The sequence below is a fragment of the Delphinus delphis genome, chromosome 10 (assembly GCF_949987515.2).
Source record: "Delphinus delphis chromosome 10, mDelDel1.2, whole genome shotgun sequence".
Lineage (NCBI taxonomy): Eukaryota > Metazoa > Chordata > Mammalia > Artiodactyla > Delphinidae > Delphinus > Delphinus delphis.
The window spans coordinates 94841804-94857844 of record NC_082692.2 but is presented as its reverse complement, the minus strand read 5'-3'; the positions used below and the strand labels follow the sequence as shown (position 1 = coordinate 94857844).

The window sequence follows — 16041 nt, the reverse complement described above, 5'->3', positions numbered from 1 at the left end:
GCTTACTGTGGACCAGACTCTCTGCTTTACGTAGATCCTTTCATTCATCTCAACAGCCTATGTGGTAGTTGCTATCATTTCCATTTTGCCAATGAAAAAAGAGAGTCTTAGAAGACATAATAAAGTGCCCAAGGTCAACCACTATGCCGTATTCTGCATCCCTACGCATGTGAGTTACTGACCTGTGATTATCATTCTAAGAAACCTCTTGCATTTAGTAAGGACCCATTATGGAACTGACTTTCTAGTCAAAATGGAAGTTTTTGAAGAGGCCATAGGTAAACTGACCCCAACGTAAGTGTAATGCTTTTTCTAAAGAGTGTTAGATGAGCAGACTCGAGAGAACAAGTGCCCAGGAAATCTCTAGCTACCTCTTTAGGATAGTGCAGCTTTAAATGGGCCAGTGGTCCTGTGAGAATCAGATTGGATTCAGTATCACAAGGGCTGGCCTTGAATCCCAGCTCCACTAATCTCACTAAGTCGGGGAAACACGAGCAAGTACACGCTGGAACTTTCTTATCTTCCTTCCGTTTACCTGTAAGATGCTACCACCTGTTTTCCTTATGGCATCTTGTTTGTGGCAGTGGGAAGACTTTGGAAACTCATGGAGTTTAAGGTCAAGAACCATAGGAGAAGATGGACTTACGTTCACATTATGTAAATTATTCAGTTACTCTTATTTAAGGCCACAAGAGAAAAACAGCTCTCAACTCTAAACTTCACAAGTGGAGCACGTCAGTTTAATTTTATTCACTACTACATTCATGGCCCAACATACAGTAGCCCTACTGTAAGTGGAAAACTTGAAATAAGTAAATGAGACAAAGAAAAAAAAAAGAAAAAAGAAACCTATACAGGAGATTATACTTTAGAGAAAATAAAAAGAATAGTCTATACATCTTTTAGTTATTTTCTAGGGTGTTGTGAGAACATGATTCTTGACCCGGTATCCAGGAAACTGTCCTTTCATACGCGCTGCCTTCGCTGACTTGAGAGTAATCGGGCTGCAGCATCTGACTCACTCTGATATCAACACTGATCGATCCACCTGTCTGGCTGGAAGTCCCAGCCCACCTCACTGTTCTCCCATAACCCGGTCTCCAGATGACTGATCAGTAAAAGAACAATCCCTCAATAAGGGGAAATCTTTGGGGGAAAGACAGAGTCCCCCAGAGTTTCCAGGAACACTACATGTATGCACATACACACACTCACAATGGTAACTAGTTAACTTTCACTTTTCTCTCCATCTATCCCCCTGCCAAACCCCTGCAAGGGGGGAAAAGAAAAGGCAACAGTGGTAGACTGTGACACTGATGGCCCCTGATGGACCATGCTTCCTGGGCTTCACGCCCTTGCGTGGTCCCCTCTTACGCAGCCTGCCTCTTTGTTCATGAGACACTGGCAGGTGCGATGCAGGCAGAGGCTGGAAAACCCTTTACTCACTGTGCCTTGTCCTTGAGACTCCCCTTGGAATCCAGCTACCATGCTCTAACACGAGTGGCTGGGGTACGTGACATCATGTGGAAAGAGAAGAGCCCAGCCAGACCCCAGCCCTCTCAGTAGAGCCTTTGTGGACTTTGCAGCCGTCCAGCTGACGGCAGTAGAACCACTCAGCTGAGACCAGCCACGATCGCAGAACTGTGGCGATTCATCTTTTAAACCACTAACACTTGAGGTGGTTTTTTCCGCAGCCACAGACAACTGAAACACTGCTGCATTAGCACGGCACCCTAAGCCCCTCTTTGTGAGACACCCGAACAACACACTCTTAAGGAAGAAGCAGCCTCCAGAGAACACAAATGGAGATAAACTCTTTGGCCACATGCCACAGGCCTGAAGCTCAAACCAGACTCAGAATAGGAACTACTAAAATGGCTCAAATTGTACCACCGATACATACATTCCCCAGCTCAGAAGAAGACATCTTTAGAGGAAACCTCATCACTGAAAAAGTCCATCACTTCAAAACACCTCTCTCTTCAGCCTGTGTCTGCTAGAAATGCAAAAAAGTGCTGGTGAAGGAAGGACTAGGGTGCAGCTAGCTAACACGGTGATAGGCAAGAGAAGGCAGCAGGCGTCTCCCTCTGTTCTAAGAGAGAACCAACAGATTTCTGGAAAGCCTGCACTATAACAGGACGTGGATGAGCAACAGGCTTTCCTAGTCTGAACTCCATCCTTTTACTCACCCACCCAGTTCACTCCCAGCTTCCTTCTCCAGCTCACAGCAGGGACTCACTTGCAGGCCGAATTCAGCTTTCGCTCTCCCACGGAACGAGCGACCAGCTTCCCCGGGCATGTCGGGAGGGGTGGAGGTTTGGGGTGGGACCAGAGAGGCTCCCTTTGTAACAAGCCCCAGGTGCTGTGCATGCAGCTCCCGCTTTGAGAAGCTGGACTTCTCCAATCTTGGGTTTTTAACAAGATCCAGGTGATTCTCCTGTTGCCCAGATTGTGAGAGGCAAATCCTGAGCTTCTGAAGCTGGGATTTAAGCCGTTCCAGCCCCATTTGTTAAATGTCAGCCTTGTCACCTTCTCAGCCTCGAATCTTTGCCCTGGTTCAGATGACAGGGTCTTCGCTTTGCTTTTGCAGTTGAGACTTTTGCTTAGTACTGTGTTCAGTACGGCAGGAGCCCTCCCTTGCATCCTGTGGCCTGCAGATGGCTAGGGGGAGACGGAGAGCACCGTGTGACCTGCGGGTGAGTTTTCCTGGTGTGTTCGCTCCATTGCTTCTCAAGGCTCCTTTGCAGCCTCAAAGGCTGTGTGCCTCAACTTTGTCTCCTGTTATCACTCTGGGCTCCCCGGCCCAGGAATTTCCATCCTGGTGCAACGGTTTAGTGCTTCTAAGAAGGTAACCTTAAATAGCCTGTGTCTTTGAAATGGAGCAGGACACTGTGGTCCTTCTCCCTTCATGTCCTCTGCCTGCCTTTGGTCTGTACAAAAACTTTCGCCAAAGTATAAGTTTAATCAGAGAAGTGAGAAAATGCAGAAGCAAAGGAAAGCAGTCCAACAGGACAAACAATAATAGTTTAGTCATTAAGCAAAGTCAAGGACCTCTAGTTCCTCCTCAAGGGCTATAGATAATATGCTGAGCCATATCCTGTGAGCTGTCTTGTAGATGCTGAAACCACCACCATGTGGAAGAAGTTAACTACATGATGACCAGACTGTAGCCATGCCATAAGCTGCCTCCATTCTGAGAACTGGCCTCAAAGAAGTGGGAACAAAGTGACCCTGGAACTAAAGATTAACTGTACTCAAAACAATCAGGATGACGCGGATCAGACCATGGCATGACCAAGTTCAAGACGACTGTCAGAGCTGACTGTGCTATTTCTGCATGTAGCCCCCTCCCTCCAGCCGTGACCCCTGAAACTCCACGTTAAAAGCTCTTGCCCACTGACTGTCAGTCCGGGCATCGGCCTGTGGATACGAGTCCGCCCTCTCTCCCTGGTTGCTGGCCTCCGGAGCAAAGCCAACTTTCCTGTTCACCAACCTTGCCTCTTTATTGGCTTTTGAGCAGAGAGTAGACAGACCCCACTTTTGGTAACATCTTCACTACCTCTTCTGAAGGCCCATGGCCTTGAGGGGTAACTCAGAGCCCTTAGCCAGGTACCAACATAGCATACATTGGCTTTTGGGTGGTTTCCTAGAGATGTGAACTGCCAACCCCTAGGAGACCTGCACTTTTTCTGTCAGTAGAAAAACCATATAGCGTAGTGGTGAACTACACACTGATGTCACAATGGGGGGTTTGAACTGTATGAACTTGAGCACATTATTCAGTTCAAGGTTCCTCATCTGTAAAATGGGGTTAATAGTAATACCTACCTCATAGGTTTGTTACAAGGATTAAACAAACTCTTATTTGTAAAGCACTCAGCATTCTGCCTGATATAGTAAAATATAAACTGTTGGTTCTTCAGTAAACCTACTCATCCAGTAAACATTTACTGAGCACCCACCCTGTGACAGGCACTATTCTCTGCACTCACAAACCTTGGGATTAAAACCTACCTGTCCCTTACGGGATTTACGGCCAGCCTGGTGGGGAAGATAGACTTGAAAAAGTATCATTTAAATAAATATAAAAGTACACCTGTGATAGCTTCCATGAAGGAAGGGTACAGGGATAGAACCGTGTTAGGGAGTCAGAGAGGGCTTCCTGGAGAGAGAAGATACACAGATGAAAAAAGGGAAACATAGGGAGTGGGGATGAGCAGAAATTGGACATTTGTTCAGATGGAATAGCTATGCCTTAGGAATACTTAAGTCATTCTCACATTTCAAAGTATCCCAGGACAACTGGCCTCAAAATCAACACATATACATGGACCATCTTCTGTGTATATGCTATCTAGGATCGCTACTAAAACTCTAATAGACTAACGGCATAAACGTTTATCCAATGAATGAATAAATATATCACTAAGTTAGTCTCCCAAGTAGTCGTTAAAAATCCTGATGTCAGACAGATTTACATTTGGTTACATAAAAAGTTGTACCAATAGTTATAATTAGAAAAGTAACAAGCATTATATATATTTTTTTCATTAAGTGTCACATAAACCCTAGGAAGTAGGTACTGAAGTTATTCACACTTTAGAGGTAGAAACTAAGGCTCAGAGAGGATTCTGGGCTCAAGTCTGGCTAATTCCAGACCCTGGTGTTTGCTCCCACGTAGACCAGCGATTCACACAGTTGGGTGGGTATCGAAATCATCTGGAGAGCTGATAACACAGAGGTCAGGCCCACTGAAGGTCAGATCTGGGTCATTTTGTTTTTTCCCAAGTTCATTACAGTTTCTATAGCCTCACAATTTTACCCTTTTTTTTTTTTAAAGGACGAGGCTATCTAATACCAGATGTACAGTCACCAAGGTGCAACAGAGAGTTAGGGATTGAAGCAGAACTTAGAATAACTCTAATCATATATGCACGTATGGGTGTGTGTCTGCGTGTTTCACAGTGAATTAATACTTCCTTCTCATTTCCGTGAGAGCTCTGAAGAAAAGTGATCTGGACACACGTCCCTTTATTATTAGGTAAATTACCTGAGTTTTAAAAGACTAGGGTTTCAGTTCATAGAAAACAGAATAAGAATTACCTTAAGGGAGAAAATCATTCTTTTATGTGGAGCTGATGAAATTCTTAGTATTAAATTGTGCCTTTTGTTGGACAGACGATTTTAATTTCAGAAATTAATCTACAGGGGATTCTAAAGCAAATATCCCATGTTGAACAATATTCCTATATTCTTGGAAGTAAACTGAGATCAGCATAGAAATGATGAGCAGGGTTTTAGCTAGTATTATAAAATGACATTTATATGGTTCTTTGTTCTTTTAACTGGGATGTTGCCTTTAAACTCCTCCTGAAATCTGTGGTCAAGACAAGAGTGTGCAAATCAATAGACACATAATTCATCCCGAGCGGTATGTCTGGGAGGTGACCTTTCCAACTGAGAAGGAAGAAAGCTCTCCCAGGTGCGTAGTATGAAAGGAAAACTATCTGTGTCAAGAGCCCTGCTCGGCTACGGTGAACGGAGACTGACATACTACTGGAGCTTCACGAGGCATGAGAAAGTGACCAGTGGCCCTGACTGCTGCCTTATCCACACAAGTCATGCACTGCAGGCTAGAGTATCCCTGTCAGCCTACACGGCAGGGAGGATCCAAGGCTTCCTATGCGCTCGCCTGTAAAGGGGAGGCTCTCAGCTCTTCCCGCTCTGCCTCTGCCTCTGGAAAGATGTGCTCATGATTCAGAAACACAGCTCCTGGCACATCGTAGGGAAGCGATACTGATAGAATAGATGAATGAATCGATGAATAAAAAGAAGAGGCAAAAACACAGAGACAGAGAGAGAGGGAAAGAGCGAGAAGGGGGGAGGGGGAAAAGGAGGGGGGAAAGGGAAGGAAGGAAGTAGAAGAGAGGAGAAGAGACAAGAGGATGGAGGGGTGGGGAGGGAAGATGGAGACACTGATGAGGAAAAGCAGCCAGGAACTCACGTTCCCTCCTGCTGAGAGGGTCAATCAGAACAATACATTTTGAAAATAAGCATTTGTTTTATTCCCTTTTCTATTTTTAGAACTCACGGTAGTGGGTTAAATTGTGGCCCCCAGAAGATATGTCCATTTCCTAACCTCCTGAACTTGTGAATATGACCTCACTGGGAAAATATTTGGATACTGTCTAACAAGAAATTATATTGCAAATGTAGTTAAGGCTCTCAAGATTGAGGTCATCCTGGAGTATCTGTGTTGGCCCTAAATCCAAAGACAAGGATACTTAAAAAAGACACACAGAGGGAGGGACCCACAGGGAGAGGGGGCTGTGGAGAAGGCCGTGTAGAGATGGAAGCAGAGACTGAAGTGATGCAGCCACAAGCCAAGGGAACCCTGGAGCCACCTGAAGCTGGAACAGGCAAGGAAGGAGCCTCTCCCAGAGCCTTCAGAGGAGTCACGGTCCTGTCCACACCTGCATTTCAGACATCTAGCCTCCAGGACTGTAAGAGAATAGAGTTCTGTTGTTCTAAGCCACTAAGTTTGTGGCCACTTGTTATGGCAGCCCCAGGAAACAAATACAACCATGACAAGTCAAAAATCCCATGTTAGTATCCTTTCTCCTAGCTTTTCTCCCATCCGAATGACATCATTTGATTCCCAGATGTGACACACTGATGGCTTATGGAATATATTTAACCTACAGACTTGTCCTCTCTACTTCGCCCCAGAGTACTTTAAAAGCTAATTAGAGAATCAGGAGATTTATTTTGTAAGTCCAGATTTCTGGCTTCCCTTGCAACGATAGACGGTCTGGAAACATAGACCCCATCCCCACGTGGCTGCCGTCAGCAGGTGCTGGAGAACATGTGTTCCTTCAAGCGTCCTGAGCTCTTCCTCTCGCAGCATCCTTCCCCCACCGCTACCACCTCTGACAGTTCCCACCTGAACCTCTTTTCTTGTTGGTAAGATGTGTGTGGTTGTCCTGGCAGACAGCAAGCTTTCCACCACCAAGAAATGCACCTCTCTTTAACACACCTTGGCTGCAACTCCAGTGATATACAAACTCCCCTGAAATAAGAGATACTATCTCAGGCCACTAAGAATATATCTTTGAAAAAGCTATTATAAAGGAAGGAAAGTTGGAAAAGTGGCAGCATATAAAATTGAGAGAAATCATCTATTTTGGTATACACAAACAAAATCACTTCTAAGATGTGTACAAGAGACTATCACCACTAAAATAGCTACAAAAAAATACCTATCCAAGGACAAGTGTATCTTTCCATTTAATTAGGTTGACTTTTGTCCTTCATTAGAATTTTAAAATTCCCCTTTTGTCCATTCCCTTGAAGCTAATTTGTAAGTTTTCTGTGATCTTAATAGAAAATATTAGTATTTTCTTTTTCTAGAGTTAGACAAGCTGCTTTTACCATTCATATGGAGAAAATATAAAAACCAAGAGAACTCTGAAAAAGAAGAGCAACTGCATGTGAGTGTTTGGGGATGTTGAAGAAGGGAGGTGAAGAAGAGGAATACAAATCCTACCAGGTATGATATTGTGACGATAGATTATAAATCTCTAGGAATAAAAAGAATCAATTTGGCAGAAGACCAAGGAGATCAATAGACCATTGGAATAAAACAGAAAGTCCACAAATAGACCCAACTGCACATGAGAATTTCATAGAATAGCGAATAAAGCTAGCAATTCAGATCACCAGGGACACGCTGCCCTTTCAGTAAAAATCGAATAAACACCAACCTGTTGGATAATTTGTTGGTTTACAAACTTGGGAGTTCCCTGGGTGAAACGTGAAACTGGCCCCCATACACGGAAGGCAAGGAGAGACCAAAGAAAGAGAGAGAGCTCTTCAGGTTGGTAGGTGGCAGGTTTAACAAGCAAGGGAACTCACAGATGAGGCTAGTCTTGGGTAACTGCCTGCCAGAATCTTAAAAATTGAGACAGAGGCCTTTATACCATCCGGACAGTCTCAATACCACCCTACCTTCTAAAGGCCACTTCCTGGAAAACGGCTTTCACTGTGAGAATGGTGGGTCGGCTTGAGGGTCAACCAAAGGTCAAATCCTCTGAAGGACCTCCTCCAACATAAATGCATAATGATCAAATTGGATCCCAATTATAAATTTAACACTGCATTAGTCCACAAGAAACATGGGAAGAATTGCATGGATTTAACCAGAGTAAGCGAACTTGGGGGGTCTGGTCTCCACAAGAGGGTGACTTTTGCACAGCTGTATAAACTAGGGGTCCTTCACCCTTGTTTTGAGGCCTCCTGCTGCAGGATATCTGCAGTGGGTTCCCATACACGTGGCGTGTTCCCAGATATCCTCTGCTCTTGCCCTGCCTGCACTCGGGCAGTGCTGTGGACAGTCAGTTCTTTGTCTGCTTCTCTCCAGAAACTTTAAGTTCCTGGCAGAAAAAGACTCTGCCCTGCTCATCTCCACCTTCCCAATTCAAGTTTCGGTAAACATTTATTGAAGTCAATTGAAGTTGGAGACATGTAAATCAGTTTGGCAAGAAGATCATTACTGACCTGTTGGGACAAATTTAGGCTCTCAGAAGCACCCACAGAATTTGCTGGCTGTATCTACCGATGAGAGTGGTGGAAACCAGCCATTATTTTTGAGAAAACAAATAAGAATTATTGCAACGGAAATTATCCCACAAAGAACACAACTCCCATGGGGAGTGTTTATGGATGAGGTGGAGGGAATAATGTTTGCAATATTATTCCACAAAAGGCCTCCAAAGAGCTGTTGCATGTTATATAACACAAGAAGGGCTGCCATCTTTCATTCCTTTAAATTGCCTGGGAAACAGAAGGGCACTTTATATAATCTGAATATACTTACATGGGAACGAATATGGGTATAAAAAGCACATATTACATTGACAGTTTAATAGTTAAAAAGATTAAAAGCATACTCTGGAACTAGAATTCTAGGGTTCAATTCCTGACTTTGTTACTTGCTAGCTAGATGACCCTGAGCAGATAACCTAACCAGTCTAAGTTTCTCCATCTTTAAAATGGGGATGATGATAACATCCATGCCACAGGATCGATGCCAGGCTTCCATGTGGGGGTGTAATGCAGTGTTTACAACAAATGCATGGCACAGAGCAAGAGTATAAATATTAACTAAGTTAATAGAAAATTAACACAGACACACACACAAGGTGACAAAGAGAGAACAAGAAGAGGAAAATTAGGATAATTTGAACTTTAACACTAGGGACTATGCATGACGTACTCAGTTATCAACATCCCGGCTTGGAAATCACATAGACCTAAGTTTGAATCCTTGCTCTGCCACCGACTAGCTATTTTCTTTAACTTATGCTAAGCTGATCTCTCAGGTTTCTACTGTTTGTGTTTTGTTGTTCAACTGTATATTTCTTCACTTAGTAGTTTTTTCTTTCATTCATTCATTCACTCACTCACTTATTCCAGAAAAGACTTAAAGTAGCACCTCCACTTTCTCATTTATAAAATAAGGATGGTAGTACCTTCCTTAGCGATGGATGTAAAGGTTGAAAAATATTGAGGTTAAACCAACAACTTAAAGTTGCTGAGTAAATGTAGGTTCCTTTCCTCTTGTGAATGTATGTAGATTTAAAAAAAAAATTGAAGTATACTTGATTTACAATGTTGTGTTAGTTTTGGATGTACAGCAAAGTGATTCAATTATATATGTAGTTTTTCAGATTCTTTTCCATTGGAGGTTATTACAAGTTACTGAATATGGTTCCCTTTGCCATACAGTAGGTCCTTGTTGTTTATCTATTTTATGTATAGTAGTGTGTTTCTGTTCATCTCATACGCCTAATCCATCCCTCCTTTCTCCCTTTTCTCTTTGGTAACCATAAGTTTGTTTTCTAGGTCTGCAGTTTTAATATCAGTTCCAGACACTAGAAAGTAACTACCTTCCATGCTTGAAAGCCCCTCATCGTTCTCCTATGCCATGTGCAGCCATGTCAACTTAATAACCTGGACATCTGCTGCTTTAGGGTGGCTCAGGACGCACAGGTAGTAGAGATGAAGGGTAAAAGGCCATCCCTCTAGTAGGGGCTTTAGGAAGTAAGACTTGAAGAGGCCATCTCCTGGAGGTCACAGGCTGCTCCTGCAGAGTGTGAAATTGGTGGTGAGTCAGGGTGTGGTGGCAGGTTCCTGCTCTGCTCCCTGCTACCCCACCCTCATTATGAAGCTCAAATTGAAACTCTGCCTTCACTGTTTCAATATTCTGTACAGAACCTTGGTAAAGAGCTTGACTCAGTCACTAAGGTTACAGCATTACTCTTGGGTTCGGGTTTTTATTGTCATTGCTGTAATTTCTTGCCTCCCTCCCCACCTGTCTTCCTCATCTTCCCCTTCCTACAACCACACTACGTTATTTTCAAGATATCCCAAATATCTGTATCTTTCTTTCCTCCTCAGTACCAATGAATATCAGAACTGTGCAATCTTGACCGTGACAGATACTGGTACTGCATATCAAGTCAGAAAAACGGTGCAAACTCTGCTCTAGCGATTTTCCTTCAAGACACTTATCCTAATGGAAGAAGTATACGTACTTTTTTTAGAGAAGATGTGTCAAGCGCAAGGTGATATTAAGGAATTATTAATTTTATCAGATGTGCTATATAGCACGGTGATTATGGTGTTCTTATCAATTAGAAATGCATTCTGAAATACTTTAGGTAAGAAGCCATAACGTCTGAAATTCAATCTGAAATGTCCCTTCACAATAAAAGTTCAGAGGGGACAGTTAAACATGATTTGCAGGATATCGACGGCATTTGAAGCTGGGTTATCAGCTCTTGGAAGTTTATGATACGATTCTCTCTACTTTTATGTATGTTTGATAAATTCTATAATAGACTATGTATAAAGCAGTTAGGAAGATGAGGATTTGAGCACTGTGTATAATAATGAAAACTTAGAACCATCACAAATGCCCCAAACACATGATTAAATAATATCTATATGCTGCGAGTATGCACTCATTAGAATTTGACAGACAGGAAAGTATAGTTTTAAGAGAATACCTAGGAACCAGGAATTCAAGTCAGTGCGTTATAGTAAAACACGCGAAGACTACTTTGATAGTATGGCTAGTTTTTATATTTAATACTCATCAAATATCAATAGTTGGTTATTACTGGAGGATGAATGATGTTTATTTTACTTTAGCTCAACCATTTTTTCTATTTATATATATATAAAAAACATATATATAAATAAAACCACATACATACATAAAAATATATATGTGTATACATATATTTTATAAACGTATATCACCAAAATATATGCCCATTCCATATAATATTCAGTCTCTTGCAAGTAGTAAAACTTTGTAGAAGAGCAGTTATCTTCCAAGGTAAGTTAATTCCTGCTTCCGTACATATCAGATTTTCACAGATGTCATCTATGAATCTGTTATTTGTGACTTTACGTAAAACAGACATAGTAAATATACTCACGTCACCATTTCCTGCATCTGCAAGCATAGCAGACATCAACCATCAGTCATGATGATCAGCCCTGAGGAGGCTGGGCTGCAACTCCTTTACGGTTAGTGCTTTAGAAAGCTAATGGTGATCTGGCTTTTTGTAAGATAAATATATGTGTCATCCTTGATATGACTGTATATTTTTAAGAAATTATTCCTGGGAATTTACTATATATAAAATACTATTCTTGGATATGAACATTTAAATAAATTGATGATAACACAATCTCATACTTAATGGTTGACTACTCTGCTCGTAGATTTGGCCTAAATGCTTTTCATGGATTTCACATATTGGACATAAAAACACCATTCTTTGCTCTCAAAGAACTCTCAGCCCAATAACGTATCTTAGAAAATACTAAGGAAAACCATATGGTGCTTTTGCTAAATATCATCTGTTTAATATTTTCATGAAATAAATGTGGTAGATGGTAGGGATTGTCTTTATGGAAAATCAAAAATAGTAGGGTGTGTTGCAAACATTGTTTATTGATTGGTCAGTGTTTTTGACTTAATCTTATTGTTTACATTATGAAGGTTTTTTGTTTGTTTGTTATTTCTGTAGTTTTCAAAAGACTTTAGATTTTCTATGATTTTCTACTAGTCCCCAAGAGACTTCCTGGAAGGAGACAAGGACTGGGTTGAAAGTTTCTAAATTTCAAAGAACACACAACCTGGTATGCTACCTCTGCTGCCATCACGGTTGAAGTCCTGCCCTATGAGTAGCAGACCTCAGGGCAGTTCCTTCTTTACCTTTTTTTTTTTTTTTTGCGGTACTCGGGCCCCTCACTGCCGTGGCCTCTCCGCAGGCTCAGCGGCCATGGCTCACGGGCCCAGCCACTCCGCGGCATGTGGGATCTTCCCAGACCGGGGCACGAACCCGCGCCCCCCGCATCGGCAGGCGGACTCCCAACCACTGCGCCACCAGGGAAGCCCCTTTTATTTTAAAAAAAAAAAAAAAAAAAAAGCAAACCTTCAAGAATCAGTCATCTACTGGAGTTCCTCTTCTGTTTGCTGAACTCTAAGACCCCATCTTAGTTTCTACACTTTCTTAATATCCAGGAAGAGACTGGAAAGTTAAGTTCAGATAGGTGGTTGGCCCTATTACCTAGCTGGAGAAGGTCGTACGAAATCAAAGAAAATCACCGAGGATGTGTTAGGAAATTTCCCAAATTAGATTTGCCTTTCATAAAAGACAGACTTTAGGTAAGAAGGGCAACGGCTTGCCACGAGCTGAGGCTACAGATGCATCTCCCTTGGACTGTTAACGACGCACAAGTCTTCACGTGTGTAGAGCTCCTCTTTTCAGGAACTAGCCTCTGTTCTAAACGACTATTTGCAGAGTGTTTATGTCTAGAACAGAGTTCATATCCCTGCCTGTCCATTGGAATTATGTATGCAACTATGCCTGGACTCCAAGCCAGACCAAAAAAATCAGAGTATCTGCTGGTGGGCCTAGACATCGGCTTTCTAACTTCCCAGGTGATTCTTATGTGCAGTCTGGGTTAACAACACCTGCTCTAGAATATTAGGTGATTCGATCACTCATGTCCATTTTACACACAGCCCCAGAAGAGCTGTCCAAGGGATACCAGAAACAGAAGATGAGGTCCCTTGAGTGTATCTATTCTTGCTATATGTATCAGGATTACATGCTCAAATGTCTTCAGAAACATCAAATAAGTATTGAAGTATGTTGCCATCATTGATTACATCTCAGTGCCAATCTTTGAAAATTGTTACTCATTATATGAAAGGTTTCCAAAGCAATACCTTGCTACATATTACAGTATACATATGTCTGTTCAAGCTTGGTAACATCCTAATGAACGTAGGATCACATTTGTTCCCACAGTAAATTTTGTGAACATGTTATATACATATAATGTATATATATTTTATGCAGAAATGTTTAAGAATTTTTTGAGTCATAATAAATTATGCTTATATTCATGTATAGATATGATTTTCCAACAATCATAATCTTACATAATAATGAATTTAACCCAGAGAAAACACTGAATAGTTCAACAAATGGAACCGACCCATTTTTCCAGCGAAAAACAGAGCAAAAGCCAGACAAACTTGTCAGAGAATGATTCTGCATCGTGGACGCTTCACATTTTATTTTAATAACCGTACAAGAACCACGTTGCCTGGTTACCGTCTTCATTTTGTACTCTGATCTAAAAATGTCTCAGCAGCCAGAAGTTTTCAGTGAGCTCCACACCTAAACTTATATAATCAAACATCTATAACAATCCAGGAAGAATTTTATTAAAATGATATTTCATTTTCTTCCTAGTCACAGATTTAGCCACTGCTTAAAAGATTGAGTGAAAAAAATTAACATTTTGAAGGAAGGACTTTAGTTATGCTGATCTGAGAGGGGAAAAAAAAGACTAGAAAAAAAGGAAAAGGAAACCTGGTAAAACCACCATACTAGTGTCCTAAATATGTGACCATTTACTACTCGAATTCCTGGAAATATAAATCAAAAGAAGAAAAAAAATACGTAGACCAAGAAAAGCTTAATACTTAAAATATCATCTAATAATTCATGACAAAGGTGACTTTTATTTTGGGGTATTTTCAGGTTTTAGTAAAACTGTCTAACATCTTTACTTTTTGATTCCTATTGTAGCAACTCCTAATGCCTGCTATTTTGATGTACATTTTTCTCTGTGTTATTTACCAGATTAATGAAGACGTCATACTTTCAGAAATGTAAAAATAACCTGAGAATAGATACCGTATGTGAATAAATGTCTTCACGTAGAGATCAAGTTCAGGAAGCAAATGCAGGTCATTCCATTCTTCCACCACGCAAGTTACCAAGCTATTTCTGAGGTGGAGACAGCGCATGAGGTGCTACAATAGGAAAGGTTATTTGTTCTGAACTCGACTCTCTTCTGCTTTTGGGTTACTATATCCTATTTTCTAGGAATCTGCTTACACATTCATATAGTTTCATGAGGTGCTGGCTGGCTGAGTTAGGGGTGAGTGTCTTAACTCAATCTGGGTCAGTCAACTTCCCTTCCTTGGGAACCCCAAATTGGAAATAATGAAATTTCAGTCTCAACCCAGACTGCTTGGTATTCAAACCTTATGGCAACATAATAAATATGGTCTCACCTTGAACGTGATGTTTCCAACAACTAAATATGGTCAGCACTGTTTGCACCAGAGCCTTACTGATAGATTTCCCCTCCTCTAAGGAGCAGGCCGCACGCTGAGTGCCCTGGGAGAGCTGTGTGACCATTACAGGCAGAGCCTGTGCTTGCTACCAAGCACCAAGGTCAGTAGCATTATCTAAAGGAATACAGGGCTTCCCTGGTGGCGCAGTGGTTGGGAGTCCGCCTGCCGATGCAGGGGACGCGGGTTCGTGCCCTGGTCTGGGGAGGTCCCGCCTGCCGCGGAGCGGCTGGGCCCGTGGGCCATGGCCACTGGGCCTGTGCGTCCGGGGCCTGTGCGTCCGGAGCCTGTGCTCCGCAGCGGGAGGGGCTGCAGCGGTGAGAGGCCCGCGCACCCAAAAAAAAAAAAAAAAAAAAAAAAAGGAATACATCCCCATTTTAATCACCAGGGGTTGCTTTTTTTGTCATCTAAACTTCAAATGCGTCTTGGATGAAATCAGAAAACGGCATAATAGAGCAATTAAGCACAGCAGAAATTAATGAAAGCAAGAGACCCCATGGCAGAGAGATTATGAAAACACAGTCTTCACCCCTCAACTCACTTTCAGTCTTTGAAGGTAGATAAGAAAATACAAACAACAATAACAATAATACTGAGTAATATTTATTGAAAAAAAATATAAATCGTGATCCTGGGCTTAGAGTGTTAAATGTGTTATTTCAGTTCTCACAAACATCCTGTGAGTTAGACATCATTATTATCCCCATTTTGTGAATGAGTAAACTGAAACTTCTATAGTGTAAATAATTTGCCCAAAAGTTCATAGCTAATGAGCTGAAGCTGAACACAACCTGCCTCATTCCAAAGGGTAAACTCCTAACGACAATGCAAGAAGAAACGAGAGAAGAAAGCCATATAAAAATCTGGAAGGTACTCTACTAATGTTACAGGAATTCAGGGAAGGAAGGGGAATGCCAGGCTGGAGTTACGTGCATTCATACCATGGCAGAACTGTGATCTAAGCTCAGCCTTGAAGATGCAGACTTCATATACACGGGAAGGACTGAAGAGAGCAGAGATAATAGCAATAATAAAGGGGTGAGGCGGTTTTATCGTATGTATTTCTGGATGATGAATAGACAGATTTGACCACAATGGATGCTTTCTCAGAGGAGAACCTTCTGTAAAGATACTGTGGAATCAGATGTGGGAGGGTCTTAAGGCCATAGAAGTTGGATATTATATCACAGGCATTGTGGAGTCATTGAGGGTTGGTTCTTAAGAGTGGATACCTTGACAAGAGAAGGACTTGAGGAGGACTACACTAGCAGTACTGGGAGGAGAGTTCACATTCGTTGAATGACAGT

At 41.9% G+C, this 16041-nt stretch overlaps 1 protein-coding gene across 6 annotated transcripts in view; it reads right to left on the bottom strand.

The window, feature by feature from the left end:
- The window catches only part of GRM7 (glutamate metabotropic receptor 7), an 859725-nt gene that overhangs the window by 334623 nt on the left and 509061 nt on the right, over positions 1–16041 (bottom strand). The window lies entirely within an intron of this gene.